Genomic DNA, 27,110 nt, shown 5'->3' with positions numbered 1-27,110 from the left:
ATACCTTGCATGCACCACAAACGGACACCAGGCAGGTTGTATACAAAAATAAGGCTTTTATATATTTTAAGCAGACTTAGTACAAGACCCAGTAACGATGAAAAGGTGGGGCCACGATCTCTATTATCATGGAAAGTTCTTTTATGCGGGGCAACAAGGTGAACTGTGGGTCTTAGCGCGCTTCGCGTTGAGACGGAGACCTGGTGGAACGCGTAGGACGGCAGGGAAAACAAACGTTGCGGACCCTGGATCCGATGCGAGCTCGCGGTCGAGTTCATATATTACAGTACCTTGTTTCTTTTAGTAAAGGCGGTTGCGGGGTGTCCCGCGGCTCTTCAGAAGGGCGAGGCGGCGTCCAGGGCTCCCACGCTTTACGGGGGGGACCTGGTCCTTCAGGCTCACATGAGGAGTGGTGTGTTCAGGTGGGGCAGGTGCGCGGAGCGGGGCAGCCGGGTACATATTCCACGTCCGAACCGTCCGAGGCTTTTGAGATGCTCACAGCGCTGATTCCGGCGGGAGGGGTGAGGGTGCGCAGCGGGCCTCCAGCGAGCGAGGTGACGGGGCAGCCCAGCACGGCGTAGAGAGAGCGGCTCGGATCGAGCGAGGCTCTTCCCAAGGCAGGGGCGGCTAAGCAGTCCAGTCACGGCTCAAGGAGGCGCTGATGGGCACTGGAGTCATGGCTCCGGCAAGGGAAGGAACACCACAGTCCAGCGGTAGGCGAGTGAAGGTCAGGATGAGCCCAATGGTCCTGGGGCTCAGTTCAGGGAGCAAGCTCGCTTTCAGGCCCTTGGAGACGTTTTTGAAAGCACAAGGTTCTTGATATACAAATGAAGCAAAGTCTTAGTAAAAGGTTCCTCTTCTCTCCTTTGGCAGCAAGGTCACCACTGCAGGCCAGTCCCCCAGGATAGGGACAGTCTTCCTCCGTACAGCTTTCCTGGCGCCTCCTCCTCAGGCAGAGATTCTTCTTGGTTCAAGGCGGATCTAGTTTCTTAGGAGCAGGGCTCCTACATTTATACCACAAATCCTTTGTTCTCTCAGGCCAGGGGGGGCCCTTGCCTAGTTCAGTCCAGTTCTGGAGCACTTTGTTGATGCGATGCAGGCTTCTTCTTTCAGGGTACAGGGCAGAGCTATCAGACGCTCCACAGGGGGCAGAGCCAGCATTGTGGTGGCAGAGCACAGCCCTATTCAGAGTCCAGGTGTACTCCTCCCACCCATCTATATATCAATCTTCCTATTCACCACCAGGCTACCTAGCCCTGCCCATCTGGGTTTCCCCAGCCCTGTCACTCACACAAGCCAGACAGCAGATACACATCACGCAGAGGCGGGCTGAAATGCTTAGGCAAGCAAAGGCCAACTTTCTAAAAGTGGCATTTGCAAACGCAGAATATTAAAATAAACCTTACTAAAAGATATACCTTATTATTCTGAGTTCAGGCATACTAAACTCGATTTTCTACCATGTTCCCTGGGCCCATTCTGGGTAGGCTTACAATAGTGAAAAACGAAAATGGCTGTCATTCACTATTAGGACATGCCACACACATCAGGGCTTGTCCTACCTTATGCTACAATGCACCCTGCCCTTGGGCCTACCATAGAGGTGACTAACATGAAGTTAAGGGAAGGTTTAGGGACTGGCAAGTGGGTGCACTTGCCAGTCAGCATGCCAGTACCAGACTGCACGCAGGTTCTGCAATGGTAGACCTAGACACATTTTACCAGGCCACTTCTGTGGGTGGCACAACCAGTGCTGCGAGCTCACCAGCGGCATTTGTATTTACATGCCCTGGCACTCCGGGTGCACTTTACTGGGGTCTGATAGTAAACCAAATAGGCCAATCATGGAATCCAAACAACATATACATTTTACATGGGGAGAGCATATGCACTTTAGCACAGAACAGCAGTGGTAAAGTGCCCAGAGTCATAAAACAGCCAACAACAGGTCAGAAAAAATGCAGGAGGAAGGCAAAAAGTTTAGGGATGACCCTGCAAAAAGGGCCAAGTCCATCACTACCCCCTTCCAGCCAAAACGCAGGGCAGACCAATCACCACCGAGATGGGCTTCCCTGCTTGGGGCGCTAGAACAAGGACCTGGCCCGCAACTGCAGGGGCAGACTCCAGTTCTACCCAAATCTGAACCTAATGGAATCTCTGTCCATACTCTCAGGGCCCACAAAACCAATCCATGGGAAACCCTTCTCCTCACCTGTGGACACCACCTGTGCAGCACCTAACCTTAACTGGCTCACAGGTGTGTCCCAACCGACAGACAGCAAAATGCCACAGTGGCTACTGACAGTAGTCCTGGGTGAGACCCAGGCCTTATGCCTCTCAGGGCTCTCAAACCTCTGTGGCACCAGGGAGCGGGGGGCAGTAGCCCCAGGTGCTTGGCAACCTTTGTCCTTTCTCCCTCCTGTCAGGTCAGGTATGACATCCTGGCACTGACCCACCGGCCCCAGGCCTGTACCCGGCAGCTGGAACGAAGACTGGGGTGGCCTCTCCCACACCCGGTCCTCCTCCTTGGGGCTCGGCACCCTCTCACTTGGAGTGGTACCCCTTTCCAGAATTGCCAGGGCACCTGTGGCCGGTGTCCTGCGCAATTCGCCCACCAGTTCAGGGGTTCTATCCTGCAACTGGGCGTCAAGGTCAGGGGGGACACCCTGAACCTGGCCCTCCAACCTAGGGTCTAAACCCTTCAGTTGAACCGGGGTCAGAGGCGAGGACTCCCTCCCTCTGCACCCCCTTCCAGATGGCTGTACCCTCCCACCTGGAGTGGTACACCAAGAAGCAACATGGGTCAGGACACTGATTACAGATGTCCCTCCCTCCAGGTCAGACAACACCTGAACCTGGCTTCCCAACCCTGGGACCAACCCATGAGGTTGAACGTTCGCCAGGGGCAACAGGACTTCCCGGGGAGCACGCATGCCCCCCCTGAGGGTGACACATAACTCATGTGTCGTGTGACAGTCTGGCTGGCGCAGATCTTCCGACCCCTGTCCATCTGACAGTGCACGAAGATCCCCCAGGACAGAAGTGGTGTCACCATGGTCATTCACTGGTGACGCAGCCCTTCTTGCTGGCCCCTGACCCACTGGTTCTTCCACAGGGGACTCTTTCCCCCTCTCACCCCTCACTCTGGACTTCTGCACCCTCCCAACTGGAGCGGTACTGCCAGACACCAGAACTGAGGGAGGCCTGCTTACAGACACTCCCCGTTCACCAGACACTAGGGGATCCCGCACAACGGGCAGCCCCTCAGGACAGACTAGGCTCCCCACCTGGTGTCCCTTTAAAGAACCATCCAAGCTCTGAGACTGAGGTTGGGCACTACCGGGACATAACCCGTTCTCACTCCTTCCCCTTAAAGACAGGACGTGAGGCCCTACACCCCTCTCACTACTACAGGACCTAGTTGGGCTACTCTGAGCCACTTCCACCACCCTGGGTTTGAAGATACCTGAACCACTCCTCTTGGGATCACTCCCCAATGCCATTCCAGACCCTCTGGACTCCACCAAAAGGTCTGCCTCCAATGTGAGCTCCCTGCGGTCAGAGAACTCACTCTCCCACAGGTGTTGGCATAGCTCTGGAAAACAGGGACTTACAATATTCTCTCCCACAATTGGATCACACAGCCCCCTAGCAGGGTTAACCAAACTATCCTTCACCTCACCATCCAGTGCCTCACACACGTACTCCACACCACTCTCCTGAGACTTGCAAGACAGTAACTGACTGTCTCTGTCACACAACCCACACTCTTCTGGGCGGTCTTCACACTCACATACCAGGACTTCAATTTTGGGGGAACCCCTCTCCCTGCACCTCTCATCTAGAGTCCGTAGAGTGTCCCTCCCACCACTAGGACTATGACCCCCTGCGCCAGTTACCCTATTCCTCTCAGGGACACTGCGCACTACTGGAGCTACCTCATGTCCTTGAACCTCCTGGTGTATGTTAACCCCCTCCTTCAAGTCAGGTGCCATGTCTCTGGGTGTGTGTACTACTCTCTCAGCACTAGAAAATTCAATATTGCTGCCACCATCTGAGCTGGATTCCTCCTCCCACTCAGCAAAGTTCAATCTCTGAGCTACACACATTTCTTGTTGCTGGACTGAGACACTCATGGTCTCAAGCCTCTCTATCTCCAAGTTAAGCTTCCTCATTATCAAGTCATGCTCCATTTGCATTTTCTTTTCTTCCAGAGCCAGCTTCTTGCTTTCCGGCTCCAGTTGCCCATTTAGTTTCGCCATCTCTATCTCATGAGCTCTGGTTTCCTTCCTGTCGGCCAACTGCTCTGGTGACAGGCCTCTGCCCAAGCTAGCGATGCTCTCTGCCCGCTCAATTTCCTCCACCTCATCAGAGTCTTTTCTTGACTCCATCCAGGCCCTCAGCGCCTTACAAAGATCTACTTTGAGCTTACATCCAACAGTGGGGACTTTGAATTTTCTGCAGAAGCCCTTCAGCTGGGCCTTGGTGTAGCTCTCTAATCACTCTTCTTCCCATTCCACGTCTTCAGTTTCAGAGATGAGGGATGCCGCCCTTTCCACAACAACTGAACCAGGCATGATTTCTTTAACAACTGGCGATTTCCCAAAAAATGCGAATTCAAGTAAGTGGGTGCGCTATTGGTCTGCCTTCACTATGTGGCGTTCACCAATCACTGTATATGTATCACAAATGCAAACTTGTAATCCCACCGCTGCCACCAATGTTAGAATCCGGATTCTCTGATTGGCACAGGTAGGTACCTGAGACAGGCAGAGGGTCCTTCTTCTAGTCAGGTCGAAGGATTGCTCTTTAGAATAACCCCTGCTCACCCTCTACGTGCGTGACGTGAGCAGTCAAGGCTAAATCTTCAGAGCGTACACAGTTAAGCACTTGCAATTATACACACAGCAATTACCTTGCATGCGCCACAAACGGACACCAGGCAGGTTGTATACAAAAATAAGGCTTTTATATATTTTAAGCAGACTTAGTACAAGACCCAGTAACGATGAAAAGGTGGGGCCACGATGTCTATTATCACGGAAAGTTCTTTTATGCGGGGCAACAAGGTGAACTGTGGGTCTTAGCGCGCTTCGCGCTGAGACGGAGCCCTGGTGGAACGCTTAGGACGGCAGGGAAAATAAACGTTGCGGACCCTGGATCCGATGCGAGCTCGCGGTCAAGTTCGTATATTACAGTACCTTGTTTATTTTAGTAAAGGCGGTTGCGGGGCTCTTCAGAAGGGCGAGACGGCGTCCGGGGCTCCCACGCTTTACGGGGGGAATCTGGTCCTTCAGGCTCACAGGAGGAGTGGTGTGTTCAGGTGGGACAGGTGAGCGGAGCTGGGCAGCCGGGTACGTATTCCACGTCTGGACCGTCCGAGATGCTCACAGCGCCGATTCTGGCGGGAGGGGTGAGGGTGCGCAGCGGGCCTCCAGCGAGCGAGGTGACTGGGCAGCCCAGCACGGCGTAGAGAGAGCGGCTCGGATCGAGCTAGGCCCTTCCCAAGGCAGGGGAGGCTAAGCAGTCCGGTCACGGCTCAAGGAGGGGCTGAAGGGCATTGGAGTCACGGCTCCAGTGAGGGAAGGAACACCACAGTCCAGCGGTAGGCGAGTGAAGGTCAGGATGAGCCCAATGGTCCTGGGGCTCAGTTCAGGGGGCAAGCTCGCTTCCAGGCCCTTGGAGATCGTTTTTGAAAGCACAAGGTTCTTGATATACAAATGAAGCAAAGTCTTAGTAAAGGGTTCCTCTTCTCTCCTTTGGCAGCAAGGTCACCACTGCAGGCCAGTCCCCCAGGATAGGAACAGTCTTCCTCCGTACAGCTTTCCTGGCACCTCCTCCTCAGGCAGAGATTCTTCTTGGTTCAAAGCGGATCTAGTTTCTTAGGAGCAGGGCTCCTACATTTATACCACAAATCCTTTGTTCTCTCAGGCCAGGGGGGGCCCTTGCCTAGTTCAGTCCAGTTCTGGAGCACTTTGTTGATGCGATGCAGGCTTCTTCTTTCAGGGTGCAGGGCAGAGCTATCAGACGCTCCACAGGGGGCAGAGACAGCATTGTGGTGGCAGAGCACAGGCCTTTTCAGAGTCCAGGTGTACTCCTCCCACCCATCTATATGTCAATCTTCCTATTCACCACAAGGCTACCTAGCCCTGCCCATCTGGGTTTCCCCAGCCCTGCCACTCACACAAGCCAGACAGCAGATACACATCACGCAGAGGCGGGCTGAAATGGTTAGGCACGTAAAGGCCAACTTTCTAAAAGTGGCATTTGCAAACGCAGAATATTAAAATAAACCTTACTAAAAGATGTACCTTATTATTCTGAATTCAGGCATACTAAACTCGATTTTCTATCATGTTCCCTGGGTCTGTTAGGATCATAGGTTGTAACAATCTTAACAGCCCATTCTGGCCTATGAGAACAGGGTAGCCTTACAATACTGAAAAACGAAAATGGCTGTCATTCACTATTAGGACATGCCACACACACCAGGGCTTGTCCTACCTTATGCTACAATGCACCCTGCCCTTGGGCCTACCATAGGGGTGACTAACATGAAGTTAAGGGAAGGTTTAGGGACTGGCAAGTGGGTGCACTTGCCAGTCAGCATGGCAGTACCAGACTGCACGCAGGTTCTGCAATGGCAGACCTAGACACATTTTTCCAGGCCACTTCTGTGGGTAGCACAACCAGTGCTGCGAGCCCACCAGCGGCATTTGTATTTACACGCCCTGGCACTCCGGGTGCACTTTACTGGGATCTGATAGTAAACCAAATAGGCCAATCATGGAATCCAAACAACATATACATTTTACATGGGGAGAGCATATGCATTTTAGCACTGAACAGTAGTGGTAAAGTGCCCAGAGTCATAAACAGTCAACAACAGGTCAGAAAAAATGCAGGAGGAAGGCAAAAAGTTTAGGGATGACCCTGCAAAAAGGGCCAAGTCCAACAGCTGCCAAAAGGCATTTGATGACCTCAAGCAGGCAATGTGCACTGCCCCCATCTTGCAGAGTCCAGATTACAAAAATAAGTTCATTGTTCAAACAGATGCTTCAGAACTGGGTGTGGGAGCTGTACTTTCTCAACCTAATGATGAAGGTCAAGACCAGCCAGTAGCTTTCATAAGCAGAAGGCTGAACCCTAGAGAGAAACGTTGGTCAGCTATAGAAAGGGAGGCCTTTGCTGTGGTATGGGCCCTGAAGAAGCTGAGGCCATACTTGTTTGGCACTCACTTCATAGTTCAGACTGACCACAAGCCCCTCCTATGGCTCAAACAGATGAAAGGTGAAAATCCTAAATTTCTCAGGTGGTCCATTTCCCTACAGGGGATGGACTATACAGTGGAACATAGACCTGGGACCCAACATGCCAATGCAGATGGACTCTCAAGGTATTTCCACTTAGAACATGAAGACTCAACTGGTCAAGGTTAGTTTAATGTCCCTGCGTTTGGGGGGGGGGTTGTGTAGGAGAGTAGGATCTGCATTTATGTTGCCCCCACTTTTTTTCTGATGTATACACTGGTTTCTGGCTATAGTCTGGCTGGGTCCCTGCTAATCAGGTCCCCAGCCTCTCTGTTCTCTCTAAACAACTTGGAGTGCATATTAGATGCACTAGTGATTGGATACTGTGGTACCTTATGAGCCCCTAGTATATGGTACCCTAGGTACCTAGGGCATAGGCACTTCACAGGCCTACCAGGGGCTGCAGCATGTATTATGCCAACCCTGGGAAGCATTCTCAATCTGACACCACAGGCCTGCTACTGCAGCCTGTGTGAGGTAGTGTTAGCACTCCTCACTGAGATATAGGTTTCTATATCTCACCCTACACACACATATAAACCTATCAGCCACCCCTATGGCAGGCCCTATCAATCCTGAGGGCAGGGTGCTTGGTTTACAATGTGAGGGTGTGCCTCTGCCTGAGCAGGGCCCCTCTGCAGCTACCAGAGTCTATTCTCTATGGCTGTTTGTGGATGCAGTTAAACCATATACTCTTAAGTGCATTAAAATGCTAACTTTGGAATGACTGCATCAAAACATGTTGTGTTTGGTGTCAAACAACTTGAAATCATACTCCCACATCAGTCCATGATGTGGGAGCATGATCCCACCCTTCTAGAGGGGACGACATGCAAAACGATAGAAATCCTATAGAGCCCTTGTTGCAGGGATTCTGCTTATGCACAGAACTGTGCACAGGAAACCAGGACCTCAGTGAATTGTGGTGTACCAAAAACTCACCTCAGAACCCAGAACCCCTTATCCGACCAGCATCAGTGTCCCATTCGTTATCCGAGGTTTAGCTCGGCGGTCCCAACGTATAGACAATCCAGAACAAGCGACTTAGTGTATTTCTCAGGAATGGTGGGAATCAGAAATACCTGTTCGTAATTATTCTCATATCAGTCCACAACAGAATAAACAGACACGGTAAAGTTTAAAGAGTTTATTTTATAAACCTCGTGTCCTAAGATGCAGTAGTTTGGCTAACATAAGCAGACAAACGATTAAAATCACAACCATCAGCATAGTTACAATACCATAGAAAATGAAAGGAGTAATCATACTAAAATGACAGTGGATCTAAGCCACCTTCCTTTCGCTAGCAAACTAATATTATTATTATTAGACTAGTAAAAGGTCTCTAGGCTTGAATGGGGAACCCCATACCGTAAAGATCAGCTCAGTGAGATCACATCACAGGATCAGCTAGGCTCTGCTCCTGGGAAAGCTCTTCTTCCGAATGTAATGAAAACATGTAACACTGCAATATTAAAAGCACCCGACTTTCAGGTATTTGCAGCTGCGTGCGTGTTATGGCTAAATAGTGGGCCGATCAACCTGAACTCAACAACATGCACCGTCTAGCGACCCAGACTGTTTCTTTACACTATGTACCGACCAAGGTCGCTGCTCACTGTTTGGGATGTGAACAACAGTTCTCATGTGAAGCAAAGTCGAGCAAGCATTTCTCAATTTAATAACATGTGACTACAGTGTCTTGTGCAAAAGCAGCAAAAGCGGCAAGATGGCTTTCTAACATCTAACGTGGTTGTGCTAACTTAGCAATGTACATATATAGATAACGATCTTCACTACACCCTGGCATCACAAAATGGATGCCACCAGCACAGACACTGGGCTGCCCTCCTGCTGCTGACTGAAACTCGCAGTGGAGGAAACCCAACAAAAGGCATCCTGTCACAGGGAGGTGTCACCACCTTCCAGACAGGATTTAGTGTATTGGGGCTGGGTGGGTAGTGTATTGTAAAGAGTATTTATAAAGCGCAACAATCACCCAACGGGCATCTCGGCGCTGCAGTACATGATACATTGGCCAGTAGCTAGGGGGAGCCAGAAATAGAGCAAATAGAACCATAAAAAAAAATTAATAAGCTCTAGGAAACAGCCAAGTCTTAAGTCTTCTCCTGAACTGCAGAAGATCATGAGACTGTCTGAGTTCCAGGGGAAGGCTGTTCCAGAGTTTAGCTGCAGAAAAACTAAAGGCTCTGCCCCCTGACTTGGCTTTCCGAACCTTTGGAACTTTCACCAAGTAGGCAGTGGTAGAGCGAAGACACCTGGTGGGTATATACCACGTGAAGATCTCTTGAAGGGGTATAGGTCCTAGTCCGTGCAAGGCATTAAAAACCAGACATAGAGACTTAAACTGGATCCTCTGCGTTAACGGTAACGAATGAAGCTCAGCAAGAGCCAGCGAACCTGATGACCGACGTGGTTTCATCAATGCCAATTTGGCCGCCATGGTCTGTACTCTCTGGAGGCGTTCAGTCAAAAATTTAGGGGCGTCCAACAAAAGAGCATTGTAATAGTCTAGTCTACTGAGGATGATACCACCAGTGACCAGTGCTCTGGCCGCCTCTGGTAGTAGTGGAAGAATTTTCTTCAGGGCTTTGATCAGAGACAAACAGGTCCCTACCACCTTATTGACATGCATCTCCAGAGTTAAAGTGGCATCGAGCATAACTCCCAGATTGCGTACAGCTTTAGCCGGCACCACAGTAGGCGTAGATAAAGAAGACCAAAGATTCTCAGGAAAAGGGGGGGGAATCCTCCCGGTGGTGCAATAGATAACCTCAGTTTTGCCTGAATTAAACTGAAGAGAATTTGCTCTAAGCCAGTGGGCAGTATCTCGCATACAATCATGGAAAGCAGTCAGAGGAATAGAATGATTGCCCTCTAAAGAGAAGAAGATTTGAGTGTCGTCGGCATAATTCACAAGTCTCACACCATGCGTTTTTATAAGTCCAACCAGGGGTCGCATGTAAACATTAAAAAGAATGGGACTAATCGCCGACCCCTGTGGACCTCCATGGTGGACGTAAAAAAACTTGGACTGATACGGTTGATGGGAAACCGCCTGACACCTGTCCAATAGGTAGGATCGAAACCAATCAAGGGCAATACCAGACACCCCAATTTCTTCCAGTCTGGTCAGCAAGATTTCATGATTGACCGTATCGAAAGTGGCAGACAGGTCGAGCAAAATTAAAATACCTAATTGCCCCCTGTCAGCTCGCATCCGAAGATCATCCAATACGGTCACAAGTGCGGTCTCAGTACCATGGCCAGGTCGAAAGCCGAATTGGGCATCATCCAGCCTGAAATTGGATTCAAGGAACTCAGACCGACTTTTGCTAACCAGACATTCAATGATTTTTATCGGAAAGGGAAGGAGAGAAATGGGTCTGTAGTTAGCAGCACAGGTCGAGTCTAGAGTTGGTTTTTTCAGAAGTGGAGTAACCACTGCTTTCTTCCAGCAAGCTGGCACTGACCCAGAGGTCAAAGAGCTATTGCAAATCTGATGAAGAAGGGGGAAGAGCTCAGAGCCCAACTCCTTCCAGATTTTATTAGGAAGGGGATCTAAGGGGGACCCCGAGGACACACTCCCTGCAATTCTAAGAAAGGTGTCCTCTGAAAATAGCTCAAAAGGGTCCAGGGTGGGCGATAAGCCCATCTCTGTTACTTTAGCCCTGTCCGACTCCAGTGCCTCAGTGTGATTGTCCACAAACTCTTTACAACTGGGTGGATCAGTTTGTCTTCGTCCATCAATTATGTTACTTATTTTTTCCCAAAAATAAATGGCTAAGCTATCACACAGAGCTTGGGTCGGCAGAACTTTGGATTGCAGACATTCAGGGGCAGACATGTCCTTCACTATTTAAAAAATTGTCCGTGAGCTATTTTTTGAGTTTGGAATAATATTGGCAAAATATTCCGACTTAGCCATATTGATTTCCTTCCTATATTCCCCTAATAACACCTTCCAATCAGTCCTGCCCTTGTCTGAATACGTTTTCCTCCATTTCCTCTCAGCTTGCCGACAGGCCAGTTTCAGAGATTTAAGGTGGTCATTATACCAACTGGCCGATGGCCTACCTATTTTTCTACAGATTTTTTCGGGGGCAATTTGGGCAAGTTGACTTTGAATTTGAGTACAGAGGGCCGTATAATTATCTTCTACTGTACTACAATCGTTAAAATGTCTTTAAAAGAGAATACAGGAAGGGAGCTAGTCTTTCTCTTACGGAGTTCCCTCCAATTTCTACTTTTGAACATCCTAGCCTCTCTAACGGCGAGCTGTGTTCTTCGGAGATCAAGTGTCCGAAATTTCACCAGATAGTGATCAGACCAGCCAACTGGGAGGATTTCTACCACTTCTAAGGCCTGTTCCTTGGAGAAGATAAGATCAAATGTGTTTCATCCTATATGAGTGGCCTTACTGACTCCCTGGCATAATTCCAAGTTCTCACAGGCCTGCATAAGGTTACCATAGCCGGAATCCAGCGCCCCATTACACCATAGATTAAAATCGCCCAGACTGGTTTGAAGTCCTGCACTGGGGAGCAGTAGGCTCCTCTGTGCATATGCCAGCTCAAACTGGTTCAGGGGCTACCTGCCCCTGCTCTGGCGTGAAACTAGACAAAGGGAAGTGGGTGTAACCACCCCCTCCCCTGACTCTAAGAGTGCACCCACCCAGCTCCAATACACTAAATCCTGTCTGGAAGGTGGTGACACCTCCCTGTGACAGGATGCCTATTGTTGGGCCTCCTCCACTGCAAGTTTCAGTCAGCAGCAGGAGGGCAGCCCAGTGTCTGTGCTGGTGGCATCCATTTTGTGATGCCAGGGCTCTTTTAGATTTCTACCGTGTTACCACAGTAGGTACATGTCATCCCCTCTAGAAGGGTGGGATCATACTCCCACACCAGTTACTGGTGTGGGGGTATGATTCCAAGATGCTTGACACCAAACACAACATGTTTTGATGCAGTCATTCTAAAGTTAGCATTAACCGGGAGGTTATAATGCACTTAAGAGTATATGGTTTAACCGCATCCACAAACAGCCACAGGGAATAGACCCTGCCAGCTGCAGAGGGGCCCTGCTCAGGCAGAGGCACCCCCTCACATTGTAAACCAAGCTCCCTGCCCTCAGGATTGATATGGCCTGCTGTAGGGGTGACTGATAGGTTTATATGTGTGTGTTTGGGGAGATATAGGAACCTATACCTCTATGAGGAGTGCTAACACTACCTCACCCAGGCTACAGTAGCAGGCCTGGGGTGTCAGATTTAGTCTGCTTCCCAGGGGTGGCATAATACATGCTTCCGCCCCTGGTAGGCCTGTAAAGTACCTATGCCCTTGGTACCTAAGGTACCATATACTAGGGGCTCATAAGGCACCACAGTAACCAATCACTAGTGCATCTAATATGCACTTCTGTAGTGAAGGTAGCGATTTAGATACATACATTGCTATGTTAGCATAAACGCGTTAGCTTTTAGAAAGCCATCTTGCCACTTTTGCTGCTTTTGCACACGACACTGCAGAGATATGTTATTATTTGAGAACTGCTTGCTTGCCTTTTCTTCACATGGGAACTGTCTGTTGTTCACCTCCCTGGACGTGCGCTGCGACCTTGGTCTGAACATAATGTGCAAAACACTTTGAGCCGCCAGACAATGTATGTTTTTGAATCCAGGTTGATCTGCCCACTCTCTAATCATAATTTGCACACAGCTGCAAATACCTGAATGTCGAGAGCCTTTAATATTACAGTTTGCATGCGTTTGAAACACATTCTGAAGAAGAACATTTCCAGGCGAAGAGCAAAGCTGATCCTGTGATGTGATCCACATAAAGCTGATCTTTACGGTATGGGGTTTCCCATTTAAGCCTAGAGACCTTCTACTAGTCTAATAATATTAGTTTACTAGCGAAAGGAAGGTGGTTGTTTTCCACTGTCATTTATACTATGATTTCTCCTTTCATTTTCTATGGTATTGTAACAATGCTGATGGTTTTAATTATAATCATTTGTCTACTTATGTTAGCCAAAGATATGCATCTTAGGACACGTAGTTTATAAAATAAACCTTATAAACTTTACCGTGTCTCTGATTACTTTGTTGTGGATTGATATATGAATAATAGCAAACAGGTATTTCTGATTCCCACCATTCCTGAGAATACTCTAAGTCGCTTGTTCTGGGTTGTCTATACATTGGGACCTCCGAGATAATACGGATAACGAATGGGACACTGATGCTGGTCGGATAGGGGTTCTGGGTACTGAGGTAAGATCATTTAAGGGGGTCACTATAGATCCATATCCCTTAACAAACCTCCTATTGTACCCAGTCAGGCGTAAAAAGACTCTCACCTGTGTCTGGGTGGTTGGAGCTACCCATTCCATTATGGTCTGGATTTTGCTCTGCAATGGTTGAACCTTGCCTCCACCTACAAGGTGGCCCAGGTACACAACCTAACTCTGCCCTATCTGGCGCTTAGTGGCCTTGATAGTGATGCCTGCTTTTTGCAGGGCCGCCAAAACATTTCTGAGGTGGACCAGGTGATCCAGCCAGGTGGAACTAAAGACAGTAATATCATCTAGATAAGCTGAGCAATAAGTTTCCATACCAGTCAGAACTTTATTCACCAACCTCTGAAAAGTGGCAGGTGCATTTTTCAAACCAAAGGGCATTACCACAAAGTGATAGTGCCCACCAGGGGTTGAAAATGCTGTTTTGGCCTTGGCATCATCAGCTAACTTGATTTGCCAGTAGCCAGCTGTTAGGTCAAATGTACTCAGATATTTGGCTGAGGCCAAAGTATCAATGAGCTCATCTGCCCTTGGAATTGGGTAGGCGTCAGTCCTGGTGACTGCATTGATGCCTCTGTAGCCTACACAACACCTCATCTCTTTCTTACCACCCTGGGTGTGAGGTTTTGGCACTAGGACTACTGGACTAGCCCAAGGGCTATCTGAAGGCTCAATCACTCCTAATTCCAACATTTTCTGGACTTCAGTCCTGATACAGTCCCTGACATGGTCAGGTTGCCTGTAGATTTTACTCTTGACAGGCAGACTGTCTCCAGTGTCTACCTCATGGGTGCACCAGGAAGTCTGACTTGGGGTCAGGCTAAAAATATGTCTAAACTGTTGCAGAGCTTGTCTGCATTCAGTTTGCTGATGCTCAGTGAGGCTGCTTGCCAAAGCAACACCATCCACTGACCCATCATCAGGTTTCTGTGAGATCAGGTCAGGGAGAGGGTCACTCTCCTCTTCCTGGTCCTCATCAGTTGCCATGAGCAAGCCCATGTCAGCCCTGTCCACATATGGCTTTAATCTGTTGACATGGAACACCCTAAGGGGGCTCCTGGGAGTTCCAAGATCCACCAAGTAGGTGACTTCTCCTTTTTTCTCAACAATTGTATGGGGGCCACTCCATTTGTCATGGAGAGCTGCTGGGGCCACAGGCTCCAACACCCACACTTTCTGGCCTGACTGGTAAACAGTCAGGACAGCCTTTTGGTCATGCCAAGCTTTTTGCAATTCTTGGCTAGCCTCAAGGTTTCTGGTTGCCTTCTTCGTGTACTCTGCCATCCGGGAGCGGGGACCAAGTACATAGCCTATCACATCCTGTTTGGGAGGTTTGAGAGGTAACTCCCAGCCCTCCTTCACCAAACATAATGGGCCTCTGACAGGGTGCCCAAACAGAAGTTCAAAAGAGCTGTAGCCAACCCCCTTCTGTGGGACCTCCCTGTATGCAAACAGAAGGAAGGGAAGTAAAAGGTCCCATTTTCGCCTAAGCTTTTCTGGGAGGCCTTTAATCATTCCCTTTAGGGTTTTGTTGAATCTCTCAACTAACCCATTGCATTGTGGGTGATAGGAAGTAGTGAATTTGTAATTGACACCACACTTCTTCCACATTGCTTTCAGATACCCTGACATGAAGTTTGTAACTCTGTCAGATATAACCTCCTTAGGGAAACCCACTCTGGAGAAGACTCCAATGAGGGCTCTTGCCACCACAGGGGCTGTGGTGGTCCTGAGGGGAATTGCTTCTGGGTATCTGGTGGCATGATCCACTACCACCAGGCTAGACCTGTGCCCAAATGCTGTTGGAGGGTCAAGGGAACCAACAATGTCAATCCCAACCCTTTCAAAGGGAACCCTCACCACAGGTAGTGGTATCAGGGGGGCCTTTGGTATGCCATCTGACTTGCCACTGGCTTGGCAAGTGACACAGGAGCGACAAAACTCCTTGGTGTCCTCTGACATGTGTGGCCAATGAAAATGAGGGACAAGCCTGTCCCAGGTCTTGTTTTGGCCCAAGTGTCCTGCCAATGGGATATCATGTGCTAGGGTCAAGAGGAACCCAAAAAACCTCTGGGGTATTACCAGCCTCCTGGTGGCTCCAGGGGTAGGATCTCTAGCCTCAGAATATAGGAGTCCCTCATCCCAATAAACTTTATGGGACCCACTAGCACTCCCAGCAGCCTCAGCAGCAGCCTGCTGTCTGAGGGGTTCAAGAGAGGGGCAGCACTGTTGCTTCTTACTCAGATCTTCCCTGGAAGGTCCCCCTGCCCCCAAGAACTCAACCTGATCAGGCTCAAGTTCCTCTGGGGCAGTTCCTTCTTCAGGCTCTGCTTCTCCTCCCTCAGGAAAAGAATCTGAGATCTGAGACAGAGGGGAAGGCACAGCCCTAACCCTACTGCTCCTCCTCTTGGGTAGCATCTGGTCCATAGTTTCAAGATCCAGAGCTGGTTCAGTTTTATGCATCTTGGCCTGTGACCTGGTCACAGCAAATACCTCTGCAGGTATGCCAAACATCTCAGCATGAGTCCATAACTCTACTTCAGACCAGGTTGAAGTCTCCAGATCATTGCCCAACAAACATTCGACAGGGAGGTCTGCACTGACTACTACCTTTTTGAGGCCTGTTACCCCCCACCAGGAGAAATTCACAACTGCCAGACTATGGTTGGTCCTGACATTGCTTGCATTGGTTACCTGGTACATTTCACCCAGGATGCTCTGTGCAGGGTCCACTAGATCCTCTGCCACCATGGTGACACTAGCACCTGTGTCCCTGAATGACAAAGCCTGTTTGCCATTTATTATAGGCTGCTGTTTGTACTTGCCCAGGTTACTGGGGCTCACTAGGAAGGACATATCAAGGTCTCCCTCTCAAACTAGCAATGCCTGTGTTGGTACTCTGACTAGGCCAGAGTCCACATCAGAACCCAGGGTCAACCCTACTACACCCTTATTCTGAGTACCACCTCCACCAGTAGCTGCACTGGGGGGACAGTTGCCTTAGGGACAGGAGTGGTGGTGGTTTGGTTTTTGGACTTGGTACAATCAGAAGTCCAGTGCCCTTTCTGTTTACAGAATTTGCACCAGGGTTTCTTTTGGCCTTTTCCCTTTGTAGACTGTGAATCCCCACCAGATGTAGATTTTTGGGGCCCTTGTGAAGACTTCTGGTCTTTTGCCTTATCCCCACCTTTCTCAGAGCCTTTAGGATCTTGCTTCTTGGTGTCACCCCCTTGGTTCTGGGTTTTCTGCCTCACCCTGGTTCTGACCCATTTGTCTGCCTTCTTTCCCAATTCTTGGGGAGAGGTCAGATCAGATTCCACCAGGTACTGATGCAACAACTGGTTTTGGCAATTATTAAGGATCTGTTCTCTCATGATAAGATTATACAATCCCTTAAAATCAGTAACTCTACTACCAACCAGCCAACCCTCCAGAGCCTTGGTTGCACAATCAACAAAGTCAGTCAAGTCCTGAGTCTGTGCTTTCTGGGTATCTCTGAACTTTAACATGTACTGTTCAGTGGTTAAGCCAAACCCATCTATCAGTGCACTCTTCAGGACTTCATAATCATCAGCATCCTCTTCTCTAACAGTGAGGAGCTTGTCTCTACCTTTATCAGAAAAGGAGATCCACAAGATTGCTGCCCACTGTTTCTGGGGGACCTGTTGAACTTTACAGGCCCTCGCCTTAGCAGTTATCCATTTGTGGATATCATCCCCACTCTGGTAGGGAGGAACAACCTTGGACAGGTTCCTATGGTCTGGAATATAATCTCTGCCTCTAGGGACACTGTTGCTGCCACCAGGGGGTCCTAACCCCTCTTTTCTAGAAGCTCTCTGGAGCTCAAGGCTTCTCTATCTAAGGCCAATTGCTTGGTTCTGAGGGCAAGCCTAGCTTCCTCATACTGGAGCATCTTGTACCTTTTTTCAGAGGGGGTCTCTCTATCAAAGTAAGAGTTCCTCTAATGGACAGATTCTCTGCCAGAGTGATATGAGTGGTTAGATTCCCTTGAAGGGGACCTAGGCCTCTCTTCACTCCTGTCAGCTCTCTTAGAGAGAATTCCTCTGTCTTTTGCAGACCCTTGTGGGTCTGGCCCTTCAACCACAGACTCCAGGTCATCTTGATTTTCATCATCAGACCCAGAGACTATGGCTGACCCACCCCCTGATCCAGATCCACCTGCTCCTAGAGCCAGTCTGAGATCATCTGCTGTTAGCAAATTTATCAGGTGTTGTGTGGAGGGACTCTGTCCTAACCCCAGGTGTCTTGCAACACACATGGCCTTCAAGTCAAGGAAGGTCATGTCCTTATACTGAGGTTGGGTGGATCCACTGGGTCCATCCCTTGAGGACATTCTAGTGTTGTGCAGTGTTGTACTACCTACACTAGTTTGTGGCCTACTGAACCTACCTTGAGCTGTAGCAAGGGTGTGCTATCCCTTCACAAACAGCTCTAAGTTCAGTAGAACTTACTGATACTAAGCTTGACTATATGTACCTTGAGTACCTTAAGTGGTTTTCTGTTAGTAATTCAAATAGAGATTTTCTGGTAAAACAATGGCAAGCTGGAATCCCACACGCTGCCCACCAATGTGAGAAGTTGGCCTGGCATATGCTGGTCACTAGTTATAGTGGCCACCTTGCACCAGTCCAATTCGACTCTTATTGTAGATAGGTTTAAGACAACCTTTTAAAGAAAGCTATTCTAGTGGCAGTTGTGGAGAGCAGCCTTCAGGCTAAGTCTCAGAGGAATGTAAAGCAGCTTGTTTTACCTTATAATCTCTTGAATTATCAAATGAAAGGACACCACACAGGTATGTATATCAAATATATATGTATTTATTTCTAGACACACTCTACTAATCTCTTTATGAGATTAGAAGCCAGGAACACATTCAAATATCAACATTTCACAATAAGTTAAGCACAAATATGGCTGGGGCCCAAGGGGCGTACCAGACCATATACTAAAAAAGAGGTTTAGGAAAGTCGACTTGCAGAATGACAAGGCCTAGGGCCTGTAGAATCGCTGGAGCTTCATGACTGCAGTGATAGCAGGTACGTAACAGACCCACGGGAGACGCATGCAGTGTGAGAACACAGCTGCGGGTTCCATATTGATTACAACGGAGCAAGTCGCTGTTTGATTTTTAAAGTTTTAGGGTACTTCAAGGAAGTCTACAAGCAAGCCACTTACAAGGTAAGTAATTCGAGGGCCAACACACACTAGGGCACCGGAGTGCACGAGTTACCTCACCCAGGAAAGCCGGGTGCATAGGTGTCTTTTGGTGTCGGGTCGCGTCGCTGTTTTCTATGGAAGCCAAAGAAGACTTGCTGCTTGCGGCGACTGAAGAAGTGTAGAGTGGAATCCAAGGCTGGATTTGAGATGTAGAAGACCTGAAAATTGAAGGGACAGTGTTCACAGTCACTTGCCAGTGACCCGGGGCCAGGAAGATGGATGCCCACGGATGTCGGGTGATTTCAGGTGATCAAGGGTGATTTGACTCTTCGCTCACGAGGTCCAGGTGGGGATCGATGATGACCAGCAGCTGGATTCGGAGTGTCCCACGACATCTGCAGCTGACTGCAGTGTCGGCAACCGGATTGGAGCCAACAAGCCTTGGCAACAGCTAGTCTCGTGTAGAGTGAAGAAAGTCGATGGTGCAGACCAGCAAGGTCTGAGGGGCTCACCCAGCAAGGGTGAGTGAGGGCAGGCCTGGAGCAACCAGGGGAGCCCTTTGAGCTGATAAGAAAGTCTTCGGGGGACGCACAAGCCAACGGGCAAGGGATTGCAAAGACGCCTCTTGAGGAAATGCTTCACAGGAGCCCACGGTCACTCGGGATGGGGTAGGCCGCTGATTTTTGCTGCAAAATCTGCTGGAGGCTTGGGCCACAAATGGTCCAAAGCACAAGTTCGTAAAGCGTCGTGAAGGGCTTGCACTCGACAATAGTGCACGGATCCCAGGTATTGCGGTTTCTCATCACTCGTGGGGTCCACTCTCCTCAGCTCTGCTGGGGACTCACAATGACCATTGAGAAGTCAGGAAATCCACTTCCGGGGCTACAGGGACTTTGGACTCTGGCAGGAGCAGGAAAGTTTGAGACCGTTGATTGGAGTCTCAAGGGCCTGCCAAGCAGGGGAGTCACTCCTTGACTTCAAGGGAGATTCTTCCGTCTTCCAAAGGTAGTGGAACGTCGAAGGGCCAGGATTCTTCTTGTAAAGCGTCATCCAGGGTTATCTAACTTGCAATGGCAAGGTGTACCTATCTTATAGTAAAATAAAGGGAAGGACTAGCTCTATGACCACTCCTCTAGGAGGGTCAGGGGGGTGGGTGGTTACACCCACTTCCCTTTGTCCAGTTTCGCACCAGAGCAGGGGCTGGTAGCCCCTGAACCGGTTTGAGCTGGCATATGCACAGAGGAGCCTACTGCTCCCCCAGTGCAGGACTTCAAAGCACTCTAAGAGTGCACCCACCCAGCTCCAATACACTACATCCTGTCTGGAAGGTGGTGACACCTCCCTGTGACAGGATGCCTATTGTTGGGCCACCTCCACTGCGAGTTTCAGTCAGCAGCAGGAGGGCAGCCCAGTGTCTGTGCTGGTGGCATCCATTTTGTGATGCCAGGGCTCTTTCAGATTTCTACCATGTTACCACAGTAGGTACATGTCATCCCCTCTAGAAGGGTGGGATCATACTCCCACACCAGTTACTGGTGTGGGGGTATGATTCCAAGATGTTTGACACCAAACACGACCTGTTTTGATGCAGTCATTCCAAAGTTAGCATTAACCGGGAGGTTATAATGCACTTAAGAGTATATGGTTTAACCGCATCCACAAACAGCCACAGGGAATAGACCCTGCCAGCTGCAGAGGGGCCCTGCTCAGGCAGAGGCACCCCTTCACATTGTAAACCAAGCACCCTGCCCTCAGGATTGATAGGGCCTGCTGTAGGGGTGACTGATAGGTTTATATGTGGTTGTTTGGTGAGATATAGGAACCTATACCTCTGTGAGGAGTGCTAACACTACCTCACCCAGGCAGCAGTAGCAGGCCTGGGGTGTCAGATTTAGTCTGCTTCCCAGGGGTGGCATAATACATGCTTCCGCCCCTGGTAGGCCTGTAAAGTACCTATGCCCTTGGTACCTAAGGTACCATATACTAGGGGCTCATAAGGCACCACAGTAACCAATCACTAGTGCATCTAATATGCACTTCAAGTCGTTTAGAGAGAACAGAGAGACTGGGGCCCTGATTAGCAGGGTCCCAGCCTGACTATAGCCAGAAACCAGTGTATACATCAGAAAAAAAGTGGGGGCAACATAAGTGCAGATCCTACTCTCCTACAGTTACCATTAATTCCTGTGCTCTTGTACCAACTAAAAGGGGCTCGTTATTTCACAAAACTCTATCTCAGAGGCGCCTACCATTTGGTACGAGTAAAAAACGGTGACGAGTGGAATACTGCATTTCGGACAAAGTTTGGTCTCTTCGAATACAGGGTGATGCTCTTTGGGCTCTGCAACGCGCCAGCGGCCTTTCAATACTTTATGGACGAGGTACTAGGCGGATTCCTGGAGACGTTCTGTGCCGTCTATATAGACGATATTCTCATCTATTCATCTACCCTCCAGGAACAAGAGACTCACGTAAAGGCAGTCCTGGATAGACTCCAACAGCACTCTTTGTATGCCAAGCTAGAGAAATGCTTGTTCCATGTCCAAGAAGTAGCCTTTTTGGGTTACGTCATCAATGCTAAGGATTTCAAGATGGACACAGGCAAGGTCGATGCAATCACTCAGTAGAAAACCCCACATAACGTAAAAATCTGTACAAAGCTTTCTGGGCTTTGCCAATTATTACCGGCGGTTCATAAAAGACTTTTCGAAGATCATACATCCCATCTCCAGTTTGCTAAGAAAGAACGTCCCTTTCATTTGGGGAGAAGAGGTTGAACAGTCTTTTCGAGTATTAAAAGACCGGTTCACTCAAGCTCCTATCCTGCGACATCCTGACCCGCACCTCCCTTTCATTGTCGAAACGGATTCCTCTCAATATGCCCAGGAGGGGTTTTGTCTCAACGACAGCCCGAAACAGGACAGATACACCCTGTAGCCTATTTCTCAAGGAAACTCAACCCCAGCGAAGTAAACTATACGATATCCGACAAAGAGTTATTGGCCATAAAAAGGGCTTGCGAGGAATGGCGGCACTATCTTCTGGGAGCACTTCACACAGTGGAGATCTATACAGACCATCAAAACTTGCTGTTCTTAAAAACCGCCAAATCCCTTACACCACGTCAGCTGCGATGGACCCTCTTCTTTTCCGATTACGATTTTATCATCAAATACCGGCCAGGACAACAAAACGGGAAAGCGGATGCCCTTTCCCGCATGGAAGAACCAGAGCACGAAGCGCTGACGGAGAACCCAGAACCACCTTTGATACTCACTGAAAAAGTCTTCCGGGACCAATACGTTGCATTACTCACCTCACAAGACTTTCTGGAGGATGTCCGAGTGTTCTTGGCCGATATTGACGTTCAGACCTGGCTTCAGGAAGATCCAGAACATCGAACAGAGAGTGAAGACTTACTGTACTATTATCATGCATTATACGTACCTAACGCCGTATTGCAACAACAAGTTCTAACTTGGGCCCATGATTCGCTTTTGTGAGGACACATGGGAATATACAAAACTATTGCTTGTATTAAACGTTCATTTTGGTGGCCCTCCTTGAGAAAGGATACCAAAGAATATCTTAGGAATTTTTCTGTGTGTGTACAGGGGAAAGCCTATCATACCAAACCCACAGGTCTACTACGAACATTACCTACACCTCCTCGACCCTGGCATACCGTGGAAAATGCCCCCCTGTGATGGATACACTGTCATTCTGGTGATAGTTGACCACCTGACTAAGATGGGACACTTCATTCCTTTGGAACACTTACCAACATCTTCAGAACTAGCCTTAGTGTTTCTTCAGCACGTGGTCAGAGCACACGGAATACCCAGCGTTCTTATCACAGTTCACTTCCCATTTTTGGAGGGCATTATGTAAAGCCATGGATATTGAGGCCAGGCTCTCCACCAGCTACCATCCACAAACGGATGGAAAAACGGAACGCCTAAACCAGACATAAGAGCAATACCTTCATTGTTTTACCATGCAAAACACAATGAACTGGTTCACACTGTTATGGATGGCGGAGTTTGCCTATAACAACGCTGAACATTCCACGCTTGGGTGTTCTCCTTTCTTTTGTCTCTACGGCCACCATCCTAACATGCTCCCATTCGAATGGCCTATCGAATCCAGACTTCCGAGCATTCAAAAACATCATGCTCATCTCAGGGCAGTGTTACTCGAAGCCAAACAGCATCTCAAGTCAGCACAAGCGGCGCAGAAACGCTTCGCTGACAGGGAAAGAACTACAGAACCCGTCTATCAGGTGGGGGATAAGGTTTGGCTATCCACAAAGAACTTACATCTCAAAGGTATCAACAAGTTAAAACCCAGATATATAGGCCCTTACAGCATCGAGGAGGTCATTAACCCTGTAGCCATGAGATTATCCTTACCCCGTTCATGGCACATTCACCCTGTCTTTCATGTTTCCTTACTCTAGCCATGCCCTACCAGTATGAGATTATCAGAATGACCTCTCCCTTTGGAGATCGATGGACAGTAAGAGTATGAAGTACAGGAAATCCTGGATTCCCGACTAGTAAGGGGGCGGATTCAATATCTGGTGGATCGGAAAGGTTTCAGGGTTGAGGACAGAACCTGGGAACCAGTACAGAATCTCTACTGCCCAGAATTGGTAGAACGCCTCCATTCAGCTCATCCAGGAAAACCTGAGTCGGCGAACCTTGAGAGGGGGTACTGTAGCGATTACGTTATGGGAGACATTAAGGCAGGCTAACACACACCAAAATACCCTTCCTCGTATGCTAAGACACCGGTATAAATGGAGTAGGAGGCCGCTGCACTAACTTTCCCAGCAGGCAGTGGGACATCATAGAAAAAAACGTCATTAGTAGCATGGCCCCTACTTAAGCACCTCCTCTATCTGGGAACAGGGCTTGACAATCGTGGATCTGAGCTCCTTTGTAGGTGGATGGTATTCCCCGCTGGATTCTTTGCCTGTGTATCGTCTGCGTCTCTCCTGCTTCCCGAAGACTCTGCACAGCACGAACTTGGTGAGGTGCTGTACTTAATCCCATCTTTCTGGCCAGGCGTTTAATTGCAACGAGCAGTCAGGTATACAGCAGGGAGGAGCGCTTCCCTCCCAGCCCGCGACTTTGTTTTGCCTTCCGCAGTGTGTGCTGTGTTCTTAACAGCAGAGAGGAGCGCTGGAGCGCTTCCCTTCCACACCGCGATATTGTTTTCTGCCGTATCCGCATTTCGTTGTAACTCTTCAAAAGTGAATACCGTTGAGAGCCTTCCCGCGGTCAAGGAACCGCAATTGAGTGCTCTGTATTACGCTCCATGGCCAGCTGAAATTGCATTTCTGCAATAGCGCATTGCTGTGGCTACTTTTCCTGTTGGCTCTTGCTGTGGACTTAACAGTGATAAAACTCTCTTCAAACTTGAATGTTTTTGGTTTTGCTCCTATTTTATTCTTTATTGCATTGAAATATGTGAACTGGATGGTATCCCTGTTGTGGTGGACCTACAGGAGGATGACAGTATCCACATCGAATTACAAATGAAGGTTGCAGCAGGGCTCCTAGTGAGCGTGTGCATGAATTACATATTGAATTAACTTGAATGTGTTTATTCTGAAGTGCTTCTTACTCCTGTTTGTTTTCTCTTCACTCTGTAGTACTACAACCAAGAGGGAAGCCATTCTAAATCCTAGACCAGACCAGGGAGGAAACGAGTGTTATCTACAACATAGTTTGTTGTTTTATCCCTTCCCCTTTTTCCCCGGGGTGCTTTCTTCAGCAGCAGTGTGTCCGTAACTCTGTTGGGGTTGCGTTCAAGGGAATTGGGAGACCTTTCAGCTAACCATCGTTCCCGCTGGCCGCTGCGACAAGGTTAGTGGCGTTGAATTGTTTTCTTGTGCTACTGACAACCTGACAGCTATGGTGCCAGGTGCTGAGGACTGAAGCTAAAGTGCTCGGTCTTATTACATTGTTTGATGTGCATATTCTCGCCCACAGTGGTATTAGCTAGCTTGCTGCAATTTTAGCTCCCCTAAACAACCTTTGGAGATCAGCACTCGTTGTGACATTTGAGACATATCCTTTATTGTGTATAGAGGTCAATCGTCAACCGTAGTACCTTTGATCATGCAATGGCGGACCCCCTGTCAGATGGCATAGCCGCTATCATGGCCGAGCTGCGTGCTGGCTTAAGTTCCATTGATTCCAGATTTGACAACCTGGTGTGAGGCTTTGGCGCTATGTCTGAGCACCTGGTTCGCCACAATGTGAGAAGGTGCTGAGGGTAGGATATCAGAAATTAAAGATGGCAATGCAGATACAACGAAGCGCCTTGAACGTGTGGAGTGTCTCCTCAAAACTATTGCAGCTAAGAATGAGGACCTAGACGCAAGATCCTGCTAAAATAACATTCTTATTGCTGGCATTCCAGATTCCACCAAGAAGGGACGGATGGACATCTTTGTGGAACAATTACTGGTGGAACTCTTGGATAGACAGTAATTCTCAGATGTCTTTATAATCAAGAGTCTCAACAACAATATGAGAGTGAGAAACTATTCCGTTCCTCTTCCCAGACAAAGCTAGGAAAAACAAAAATAACGGGTCTTTTTTCTAGTTATTGTACATAAATCTCTCTCCTGATTTAGGATGGATGTTCCAAATATTAGTACTGCCTAAGAAAAACTTGGGGTTTGTAAAAGACCTCTCACTCGTCTACCTAGTAGATGACATGCTTCATTATAGGCTTCTCACCTGGTCACCGAATGTTTCCAGAGTGTGCTGCGACGCCTGATTTGATCCTTCTTATCCTGTGTACAGTCTACTTTATGGATTGTACTTACAACCCACTGCAATTCTCAGAATGCGGGTTGACCAAGGCAGAACAGAAGATGCCATGATGAAAGTGTGACTACAGGGTCCACCCCCTTGGCCGATCCCAGGTAGCAATTAGCTACCGTCACTGAAAAATAAAAGCGACACGATGAAACTGCAGTGAGTTGTACGTACAATCTATAAAGTAGCTATATGCCTTAGCGTGCATATCAGCCAATATTTCGGTCCTGACGAAAGCCATTCTGACCCTGTTGGGCACAAAAGAATATGGCTGAAACATGTAGACCGTACACAAGATAAAAAGGATCAAATTTATATCCTTCACATATCCCCCACGTTTTTAACATTGACCAATACTCTCACCAATAAAATTAAGGTCAAACAGGACTGAGAGTATTTGAGCCAATTTTAAAACGAGCACCACACTGGAGCACTATTCACTCACTATCACCACTTGTGAGAAGTTGGCCTGGTATATGATGTCCACTAATTAAAGTGGGCCCCTTGCACCAGTTCAAACAACCCTTCTGGGGATTTAAGATGTCAAAGATAACATTAGAAGGCTATCCAAGTGGTAGCTGTGAAGAGCAGCCTTCAGGCTTAGTCTTGAAGGAATATTAAGCAGCTTGTTTTACCATAATGCAACCTTATAGTATTGGTTAAATGAAAGGAGAACCACACAGTTGTTATAAAAATATGTATTTATTATTATAACACACCTTAAATACCTCACAGTATCTGCTACACGCAGATAAACACAAAGCACAAAATACTGTAGCACAGAAACAATCGTAGCACTAATACACAGTAGGCTCCAGGGGGAGACCAAACCATATACTAAAATAGTGGTATAAGAACCACGACTCGAGTCAAGACAGCATCTAGAGATTGCAGAATTGCTGGGACCCTAAGTAACCACCCAAGGCGAGTAAGGAGGGACCCCACAGAGGACAGGTGCAGTGTGAGAACACGACAGCGTGTTTCGTAAAATTCAATGGGAGAGTCGTGGTTTCAGTTTTACCATTTAAGGACCCTTCCCAGTGGATTACGAAGAAACCCTTTGGAACTTAGAAGTACCAGAGTTACCTATCCCAGGGAAGCCGGGTACATAGGGCCGAAGTGGCGTCGGAAATCGCCGTCGTTCTCAATGGGAGCCTACAAAGAAATGCCACTGCTGGAAAGAAGAAAAGTGTCCGGTGGAACCCACAGGTGGATTTTTGATAGAAGGAACCTGAACGCAGAGGGGGAAAAGTCTGGGTCACTCTGGAGTGATCAGGGGCTTGGTAGGCGAATGCCCACCGATGCCGGGTACTTCAGGTGTGAAGATGGAGACCTTGACTCTTCAGCTGCAGGGACCAGGAGATGTCGAGGACAACCAGGAGCCGGATACGAGCTGTCCCATGAAGGATGTCGAGTGCTGAGGGGTCGGTGTCCGGCGGGAGCACCAACAATCCTTGGCAGCGGC

The 27,110-nt window shown here is 48.6% G+C and overlaps 1 long non-coding RNA gene across 1 annotated transcript in view; it reads right to left on the bottom strand.

The window, feature by feature from the left end:
• Nucleotides 1-27,110, bottom strand: part of LOC146871124 (uncharacterized) — an 836,775-nt gene that overhangs the window by 475,841 nt on the left and 333,824 nt on the right. The gene's annotated exons all lie outside the window — the stretch shown is intronic.

This window comes from Triturus cristatus, chromosome 1_1 (genome assembly GCF_964204655.1).
Source record: "Triturus cristatus chromosome 1_1, aTriCri1.1, whole genome shotgun sequence".
In the NCBI taxonomy this organism is placed as follows: domain Eukaryota; kingdom Metazoa; phylum Chordata; class Amphibia; order Caudata; family Salamandridae; genus Triturus; species Triturus cristatus.
Note: the sequence above shows the minus strand (reverse complement) of the source record. Positions and strands in the feature narration are given on the sequence as shown.